Genomic DNA, 9784 nt, shown 5'->3' with positions numbered 1-9784 from the left:
TGGGGCACAAACAAAAAGGATTAGAAATGTCTCCTCGTTCATGAAAGTGAAACAGAACTCCCCAGACCCGTTTTTAGCTAGAAGCACCAGAAAAGTAACGAGTTTGTGTCACGAGTGTTAGAAAACCACCAAAATAGCGGCGCCGACACTTCCTAAATAAGGGGCAAGAGGCACAGATAGGGGGAAAAAATTCTGCAAGTTTTCTGTTTGAAAGGCGATAAAAAATGCCCCCAATGGGACAGATTTATGAAGCTGTTTGAAATAACATTTCTAGTTGCCCATGGCAACCAATCACTGCTCCCCTTTAAAATATTCATGAGCACTGGTTAAATGAAAGCTTTCATTTTACCCACAATGGGGAAAATTTACTTACCTGGTGCTGTCGCGATCCCCGCTTCTGATGTTCCGACGAGGATGAAGTCCGGCGCAATTCCTGCATCCGTTGCTTCCCTGCCGAGGTCCGCCGGAGTTCACCTTCTTCTTCCCGGTGCTTGTAAGTGCGTGTTTTGCGACACAATTCAAAATGTTAAATCTTGCTCATTGTCCGAATCCGTCAGGTTGTCCGACGGCCCGCCCCCGATTTCTGTCACCTGCAAGCCGGCACCGAAAATGTGCTCCGCGGACCCTTAGTAAATGAGCCCCAATGTGTTTTTTTACTAATCCATTGCCATAATTAAGATAGTCATCAAACTTTTTTTAGCCGTCATTTTGCAGTTTTGTGCTTTGTGCATTGTATGCATGTGAAAAACATAGTAAAGAATCATCAAAACACAAGTGAAAAACTAAGATCCCGAACAAACTCTATTATAAGATTGAACTGTGAAGAAAAATGTCAGTTTTTCACTGACCAAACCCTGATGGGACTCTGTAAGCTCGTGTGAAAGGGACCTGTGACTGAGGCTGCAGTACCTTCTTCCTCCCTAAAATTGTCCTAGGGGCAGTGTTGATCTGTGTATGTAATGAAGTAGAGCAGAAGGTCTGGTTACTGCAGTGAGACACTGGGAGACAAGCTGGATGTCACATTCCCGTGTCTGCCTGAAAGAAGCATCAATGGCAACCCTTGAGAAATGAATCTAATGAGATAAGTTGTTGTGGCATTACCGTCAGTTATCTCCACATTTTAGCCGACATAAATAAAGAAGAACGCTGAGAATAATATGTAGCCATCAGCCAACCCTCTGCTGAGCCATCCAAGTACGATAATGCTCCAGGGCTACAGACCTATCATAAGGGGTACTGAGCTAGTGTATCTAAGCATTGGATTTAACTTTTTAGGTGGGAATGCAAAAAAAATGTATTCTGATACAGATTTTTTTTACTTTTATTCTTTGTTTTATACACCATATAGCACAGATATCATGTTATTTCGCTTGTATGATTACAGTTTGAAATCCCATTTATTGAGCTTTTTTATGTTTCAATAATTTTGCAGAATATAAACCCATTTGGAGTGAAAAATCACTTGTTTTTGCATCTCCATCTTTGCTTGTTGATTGAGATCTATTAGGGTTTATTTTTGGTGGAATGAGTTAAACATTTTATTAGTATCATTGTGATGTAAATCAGACAATTTGATGACTTTTTAATTGCTTTTTTGTTCAGTTGGATGCGCAAAATCCAAATTTTCGAACAGTTTTTAAAATAATTTTTTTATGGTATTCACCATACGTGTTCAGTGATGATTTTATGTTATTGTACGGGTTGTTATGGACGCAACAATACCATATATGTACAGATTGTGGGGTGATTTTCAGTTTTTTTTTATTATATGTGATTTTTCTATTATATGAATTTTATAATATATGTGGCATATAGGGGATTTTTATGTATTTTTTAAAATTTTATTTGTAAAAATTATCACTTTAAAAAAAAAAAATGTTTACTGTCCCACTCTGGGACTTGAACAAGTGATCATCTGATGGCTTGTTCCAACTAATAATCTGCAATACTGTATTACAGTAGGCAGCATATATAGATGCATTTGCGCAGTGACAAATCCTGTTGGAAACAGGATCTGTTAGTTAGCAGCTGAAAGCAGTCCGGGGGTCCTCCATCAGACCCTTGGGCTGTCATGGAGACTAATGGCACCCCTTGAACCCGGCATGCAGGGGGTGGCAATGGAGTTGGGGGAAGTCCTGTAGACGCTATAGTCACATTTGACTGTGTCGCCTGCAGCTTGGCTCCCCCACACTGTCACCATTTACAGTTGTCACAGTTACACTACAAAAATGCTTCTATAGAAGCCAAATCATGGGTTGCAGGAGCACGACTGTCATGTACAGCCAGACTTTCGCACTTGCTGACACGGCTGACAATTATCATCGGTGGCAGCAGTATAAGATGTAAATACACTTCCAGGAGAGCAATTATATTTGTCTTTGTATTCACTAATTGCAAATGTGAGTTAGGTGTACTGGGCTACTACTGACTTGTAATTAATATTTTACACATCTTCTGTCTTAGACCTACAGTTTATTTTATTTTTAGAATTATTTTAGTCTCAACAAACTGACATATTGGGGCACATTTACACATTTACTTCACTAAAAGTGCTCTGCCCGTGTATAATGCTGGGTGCGACAGATTCATTAAGAACGTGCGCCAGAAATCATGAATCTGTCGCTTCCCTTCACCAACTTTTTTGTAGTGCCCCTTAATTTGTGTTGCATGATGCCTTGTGCAGCTGCGCCACCAAAAGGGTCGTGTGCAACACAATAGTGGAGCGGACACTTCTTATATACCCGTGCAAGAAGTTTTCACTAGAAAGAATGTGCAAAGTTCGACAGAAAACTGGCGCAAAGCCCTTAGTTAACGTGCCCCATTGAATTGATCTTGAGATTACCCATGAAATTTGGTTGGGTGGCAGATGATTCATTCTTAATTTTATTTGTTAAATTGTTTTATTCTGTTTCCTTATTCAGAATAACTGGACCATTACACAAGCTCTTACACCTCTTGTGTCACCTCCTCATCCTCATAGACTGTAAGCTCTTGCGAGCAGGGCCCTCACTCCTATTGTTCCATATGACTGTATGTAATGTTATATTATATTTGTATACATCCCCTATGATTTGTAAAGGGCTATGGAATATGCTGGTGCTATATAAATAAAGATTATTATTATAATACTGTTGTCTGAAGTTATGTATCTTCGAGATTTTTATAGGCTCCAGTTAAGGAAGGAATACATAGAAAGACATCATGCACCCAGCACACAGCACAATGATAAGGTTACTGAGTAATCTGTACTGTCTGTCAGCTTCTGTAATGAGGGTTAAGAAGAAAATGTGCTATCTCCCCACAGCCAGCTCTAAAATGACTAACACCCTCATACCCTTCAATTGGAGAGATGATGAAAAAAAAAAATCATTACCTATGAAACGTAGGTGAGTTTTTTCAGCTTCCTGTCAGAACAGAGTTACTTACCAATTTTAACAATTGATTTAAAGCACCCCAATGGACTAAGTTTAATAACCAATACGTACAGTACAAGAGGTTAAGTTACCAATAATTTGCTGTATATCTGCCATAGTGAACTGATTCTACAGCTATCTACATACAATGCAAAACAAAGCACTGTTGGGGATTTGACACAAAAAAACTTAGCAGAAAGTATGTACCATGGCATAAGAATGGAATAAATAGCATGGTGGCTGAGTGGGTAGCACTTCTGTCTTGCAGCGCTGGAGTCCTGGGTTCTAGTCCTACCCAGGTCAACATCTGCAAAAAGTTCGTATTTGTGTGGGTTTCCTCCCACACTACAAAAACATACTGGTAGGTTGTTTAGATTGTGAGCCCCATGGGGACAGGGACCAGTTTGTCATGCTTTGTGCAGTGCTGTGTAATCTGTGAGCACTATATAAATAAAGAATTATTATAACTTCTATGTATTTGCTACAAAAATAAAAATACTGGAAAGCTATGTAAGAGCACTGATGCCATGCAAGGTTTGGGAAATGTGTGATTTTTTATTTGTGTCACAAAGTATTATACAGAAACTTTCAATGGGGGAGGAACCAGGCTTGGTTACTTAGGGATAAAGAAGTATATTATTACATGGGCATTGCAGACACAAAGGCTTTGTTTTCCCTGGAGTGGGTAGTATCATACATATGTGACACGTGTAAACATTGGCTAAGGGGATCTGGCATTCCTTTGGTACATAGGAGTGGAATTTGATCATCTTCAGCTATAGTCAAACATCCTCTTAGTTTCAGCATTCAGCAAGCGTATAAAAAAATGAAAACGTTTTCATTAAACATATAACAATACTTCACACAGGGAACATCATAGATAAGTTTTTGAGTCAAAATTTTCACCCAAAATACTCTTATTAACCCTCATATACAAAAGCTATTGTCTGAGGGCTGCTGTGGCAGTTAGATGCGGAGCCATGATTGGTTGTTATTTTGCCACATGTTATTAACCCCTTATCACATGTGGTACTGTGAACACATGAAGGCTTATTATTTGTGTGGTGGGATACAATGTATAGGTAATTCATTTTGGGAGTCTATAGCTTATTCATGAGAATTAACTATTTCAAGAGGGACACAAACAAAATCATCAATTTTTATTTTAGATTTTTAGCACTTCACCCCCCCCCCCTCCATTTGCTATAACATATAAATAATATTTTATCTTTATTCTATGGTTCACTACGATTACAGTGATACCTCATTTATATAGTCTTTCATACCTTTGGTCAATTTTACTGAGCAAAACCAATGTTAGAGAAAACTGTATTTTTTTGCTATCAACAACTTTTCAGGGCCATAACTGCTGTATTTTTCTGTTGTCAGATCTGGTTATGGGCTTATTTTTTGCAAAAAGAGTTGTTCAGTCGTATCATTTTAGGTCTTGATCACTTTTTAGAACATTGCGTGTGAGGTTATTTATCTGAATTTTTTACGGTGTTCACCGAGCAAGAACCAAACATATACTTTCTTTGTGTTTTATATTTATTTGGATTTTATATGTAACTGTATGTATGTCCGCTGCAACGTCACATTTATAATCACCAAATTGTGCACAGCATCTCTCTGTGACTCAGGGTACATCATAGACCTGGATTTGAGTTTAAATTTTTACCCTGCTCTTCCCAAAATACACTTATTAACCACCATATACAGAAACCATTGCCTGCTGGCAGTGGTTGGCAGTAAGCAACCAATCACAGATCAGCTTCTTTTTTGCTGATATTAATATGAGTTCTGAGCTTTAATTGGTTACTATAGGCACTGCGTATAAGCTTATGTGTGAGGTAATATAAAAGATGGGCCAGCACAAATTATGAAATGCACAGTGAAATCTTTATTTCAAGTGTGATGTTTTGGTGATGATATACCTTGTTCAAGAGATAGATTGAGCTAGATAGATTAATATAGCTAGATATACATAGATAGAGATAGGTACAGGGAGGGGCAGGGGGATGGGGTACTACAGCTAATACTGGAATAAAATTGATTTTATACTTAATTCAACCAAAGAATTTATGTTGAGAAAGTTAAAAAAGAAAGAAAATGATTTTTTTTTATCTGCAGAAAACTTTTTATAACTTCTGTGAGTAAAAAGTTTTTGCACTGCATGCCGTTATCAGAGGTAATTAATGTAAGACAGGGGACTACTGTGTTGCTGCTCTTCATCTCTCCTTTCTCTGCTGGGCTCGGTTAATAGAAATCATTGTCATACCCTGAGGGGTTATTTATTTACATGCAGTATTTATACCTCCAACAGAAACAATTTGTTAAGCTGCTCCACACTTCCACCTAATTTGCTAGTGAAGTAGCAGAATGGCTGGAATCTGATTCCTAATTGTTGAGAACCAGCAGAGCGAGATCACAGGTTACCCTAATAATTAGTCTACCAGGAAATCGTCATCAGAAGAAAACAACAAAGTTTGTATTATAATAAGTGTTACACTGGCATGGAAATCACTCAATGCTCCGTTATAAATATTTATGAAAAAAGTTTTCATTTGCAAATACTTTTGTATCTGAATATCTACCTCCTTCTTCAACAAAGTTTGTCAAATCCACGTACTTTGTCTTCTATTCGACCACTTGTCTGTTCTAGATTTTCCTTTCTATAGGGCTTATCCCATGATGCTTCAGCTCTGCCGTGCAGGCACACATCGGGCGCGCTGGAGAGGAGAAGCGAGCATTGCTCACCCCTTCCCTCTCCATAGAGAGTAGTGGCGCACTTACTTACTGTAAGTGGCCGTCTTACAGCTTACGGCCAAAAGATAGTGCAGGCTCACGGCCACGGCACAGTACGGTAAACATATGTGGTGCTCATCGGACTGAGCCCGGGCACCATAGACAACTACGGGGAATGGAAAATTTTCCATTTTTGCGTTTACATTTTTAACTTCCTTCATTTCAAAAGCCAAATCTTTTTTGTTTTTCCATTTACAGAGCTGTGTGAGAGCTACTTACTAGTGGCATAATTTTATATTCTGTGCCATGTACTGTGCCATTTTCTAGTAGGCTTGGCATTTACTGTATTAACTATGCATAACTATCAGATAAAGCATCCTAAACATCCTAAAAAAACATCATAAATGTTGGTATGACAGTGATAGCATAAATTTAATTAGTTTTGTTGTGTCTGAATACCTTAAAATTACCTTAAAAAATTTAAAAACAATTTTTTGCAGAACAAGATGACGTTTTCATTTATACATATTTAAGAACTGTTATATATTCAAGGATTGAAAAATGGTGAGTAGCCACGATTTGGACATTTCAAATTTTTTTTTTTCTGTTGGGGGGTTCATTGCATGGCATAATTATATCTAGATTTTCATATATGAAGTATTTAGGCCAGTGTGTTTTAGCTAAAGGCTGATTTAAATTTTTACTTTTTAAAATATTTTTTGAAAGTTTTTAATTTACTACTTTTTAGGTCCCCGAGGGTCGAAAAGGGACTCCCCTAGGCTGTGAGAAGGAGTATTGTTTGGCAGCTATAGGAGCCTCCCAGAGGCTCTCAATACAGTCTTAAACGTTTGAGGTCGTACAGTGTAGGTACTATGGGCAGTCCCCAGAGGTTAATTTACCATGACATAGGTGTCATTTTCATAAAGGGAATTTAATTTATAAATGTTTTGCAGTTTACTCCTAAGCTCCCTCTAATGGTGGCTTTGGGTTCCCAGAACTCAGAAAGGATTTGTCATTTATGGAAACCCCCTGAAGGTTTGTACTTGTTAAATATTAAAGACAATTATACATACATTACCACTACAGAGGGACACATTGGTTTCTATAAGGTCTTTTCATCCTATTGTGCTTCTTGTCTCACCAGGCTTGAAGTGTTAAGGTCAAGTACATTGTCAAACATCTGCATGAAAAATCTCAGCCAATCCATGGCATCAACAGGCACAATGACAGGACTGAAAGAAATCAAAGAGTCCCTGCTGAAACCAAGGAGCCTCTACAAAGAGATGAGAAAGATACTAAGTAATTTCAAGTACTGCCTACCTCCAAGACTTTTCTCCAAAATATGATTGTTGGATATCTGGTTATTATTGTTATTATTATCACCATTATTCATGGAGCACCGTTAATTCAATGTGCTACACTTTTGTAAATGCCGGTTCGCATACTGTAGATTGCATAAAAATAAGCAAAAATCAGTACAAAAGAAACAAAACTCAGACTAAAATTGCACAAATAGACTATGGGGGTCATTTACTAAGGGCTCAAATTGCTTTTTTTCGTCGGGTTTCCCGAAAATTACCGGTTTGCGCCGAATTGCCACGGGTTTTTGGCGCACGCGATCGGATTGTGGCGCATCGGCGCCGGCATGCATGCAACGGAAATCAGGGGCCTGCCCATCGAAAACGATGGATTCTGAAAAACCGTGGTATTTTTTTAGAAATGTGTCCCTTGACACACGCTTACATGCACCCAGGATAGGTTGGTGAACTCCGGCGAACTCTGGCGGACCTCGGCGCAGCAGCGACACCTAGTGGACATCGGGCGCACTACCTTAGTGAATCGCCGGAAGACCTGAATCCTCAAGAATGCGCTGCTGGATCGCGACAGGATCGGGTAAGTAAATCTGCCCCTTTATGTAACATCTAACCTAGGTTAGACCTAGTCTAAAGAAGTCTAATCTGGTGACGATGACCTCCAGATCTACTAAGACTTAGATCTGGGACTCTGGGTACATCTGTCTGGAGGGATTTTAGGTCATTTAAAAAGTTGATGTTAATAAATTCCACTCTGTGTATCTGCAGGTTTATACATAGAGGGGATCGAAATTCATTTTCAGGATTCTATTGCCTCAGTAAGGGAGAACTTACTGCTAAGCTAAAGAGACAGCAGTTCTGTATTTTTAATGTGATGATATGCAACAGACAGACGTAAACTCTGCTAATGATTTCTTCCTCCTACACTCCGGAGAACAAAGGTGGAAATTCACATCATATTTAGTGCTGGAATGACAGCTCTGCTCTCATACAGCAAACTGACAGGTGCAACTAAATTATTCAACTTTAAAGGGACAGCAGAATCAGTGCACAATCTAATGTGTTTCACATCCCCATGCATGATAGGACCTACATCACAATTCCACAAATGACATTGGCTTCTTTAAGGAAAGTGAACACTTTTAATAGATATGAAAAATCTCTGCTGCTCATTTACACAAGCACTTGTTGTAGATTGGTAGATTATAAAATCCTGGGTGGATGACATTCTTTCATCAACAATTAAAATAAAAAATTAGATATGGACTAGATATTTTTCCAAGAGATGCAGTTTAGAAAAACCTAGGGGGTCATTTACTAAGGGCCCGAATCACTTTTTCAGTCGGGTTACCCAAATATTACCGTTTTGCGCTGATTTTCCCTGAATTGCCCAGGTTTTTGGCGCACGCGATCGGATTGTGGTGCACCGGCATGCAGGTGACGGAAATTTGGGGGGCGTGGCCGTCAGAAAACCCGACGGATTCGGATAAACCGCCGTATTTTTTTAAAAAAAACACACACTTACCTGCATCCAGCAATGGATTGTGAACTCCAGTGAACTCCGACGGACTTCAGCGCAGCAGCGACACCTGGTGGACATCGGGCGCACTACCTTAGTGAATCCCGCCCAGACCCAAATCCTCCACAGAGAATGCGCTGCTGGATCGCGACAGGACCGGGTAAGTAAATCTGCCCCTTAGTGTCCCCTTTTATCTTATTCCATTCATCTCCAATGAAACAATGGAGCACATTTATCAATTTGTGGCACAAGTTCGGTTTTCTACTGTCCAATTTTAGTGTTGTTTTACACTGTGTTTTTATATTGTTGAGCAAAGCCTTAAAGAGGACCTGCAGCACTTAGGGACACTAAACCAACCACAGGTCCTTATTGACTGGTAGTCTAGAGCAAATCGCTATTTAGTCCCTCTCTGGATGTTATAGGAAAAATCACTTATATCACTTACTTACCTATAGTTGGGTCCAATGAGGTGCTTCATCTCTACCCATTTCTAGAGCTCTTCGTGTCTGCACAGTATTTTAATGAAGCCGGAGCAGTATACCGCGTTGTAGTACGATGGCTTCCATGTGGGACTGCGCAGATGCGGGGAGCATTTGAATAAGGCAAGTATTAAGGTCTATTATTTTACTAGCAGGCACATAGGGACTTGCTAAAGGGGGATCTGAAACACAGAGGTGGGTGTGGTAGATTCAGTCAGCAACTCAGCCACTTGAACACTATTCAGACTGACAACTGAAGTTAACCAGGAGAAATTAGCATCTTCTCAGCATGACTGCAGAAGACTCTAACACAGA

General features: G+C 39.3%; 1 long non-coding RNA gene across 1 annotated transcript; it reads left to right on the top strand.

Annotated features, from left to right (window-relative positions):
• Nucleotides 1-6097: 6097 nt before the first annotated feature.
• LOC140066062 (uncharacterized) lies at nucleotides 6098-8658 on the top strand. The gene is made up of 5 exons (XR_011848095.1): nucleotides 6098-6211; nucleotides 6659-6722; nucleotides 6907-7021; nucleotides 7112-7193; nucleotides 7303-8658. It is a non-coding gene; the product is annotated as an uncharacterized lncRNA (long non-coding RNA).
• The last annotated feature ends 1126 nt before the right edge of the window (nucleotides 8659-9784 follow it).

This window comes from Engystomops pustulosus, chromosome 6, assembly GCF_040894005.1.
Source record: "Engystomops pustulosus chromosome 6, aEngPut4.maternal, whole genome shotgun sequence".
Lineage (NCBI taxonomy): Eukaryota > Metazoa > Chordata > Amphibia > Anura > Leptodactylidae > Engystomops > Engystomops pustulosus.
Note: the sequence above shows the minus strand (reverse complement) of the source record. Positions and strands in the feature narration are given on the sequence as shown.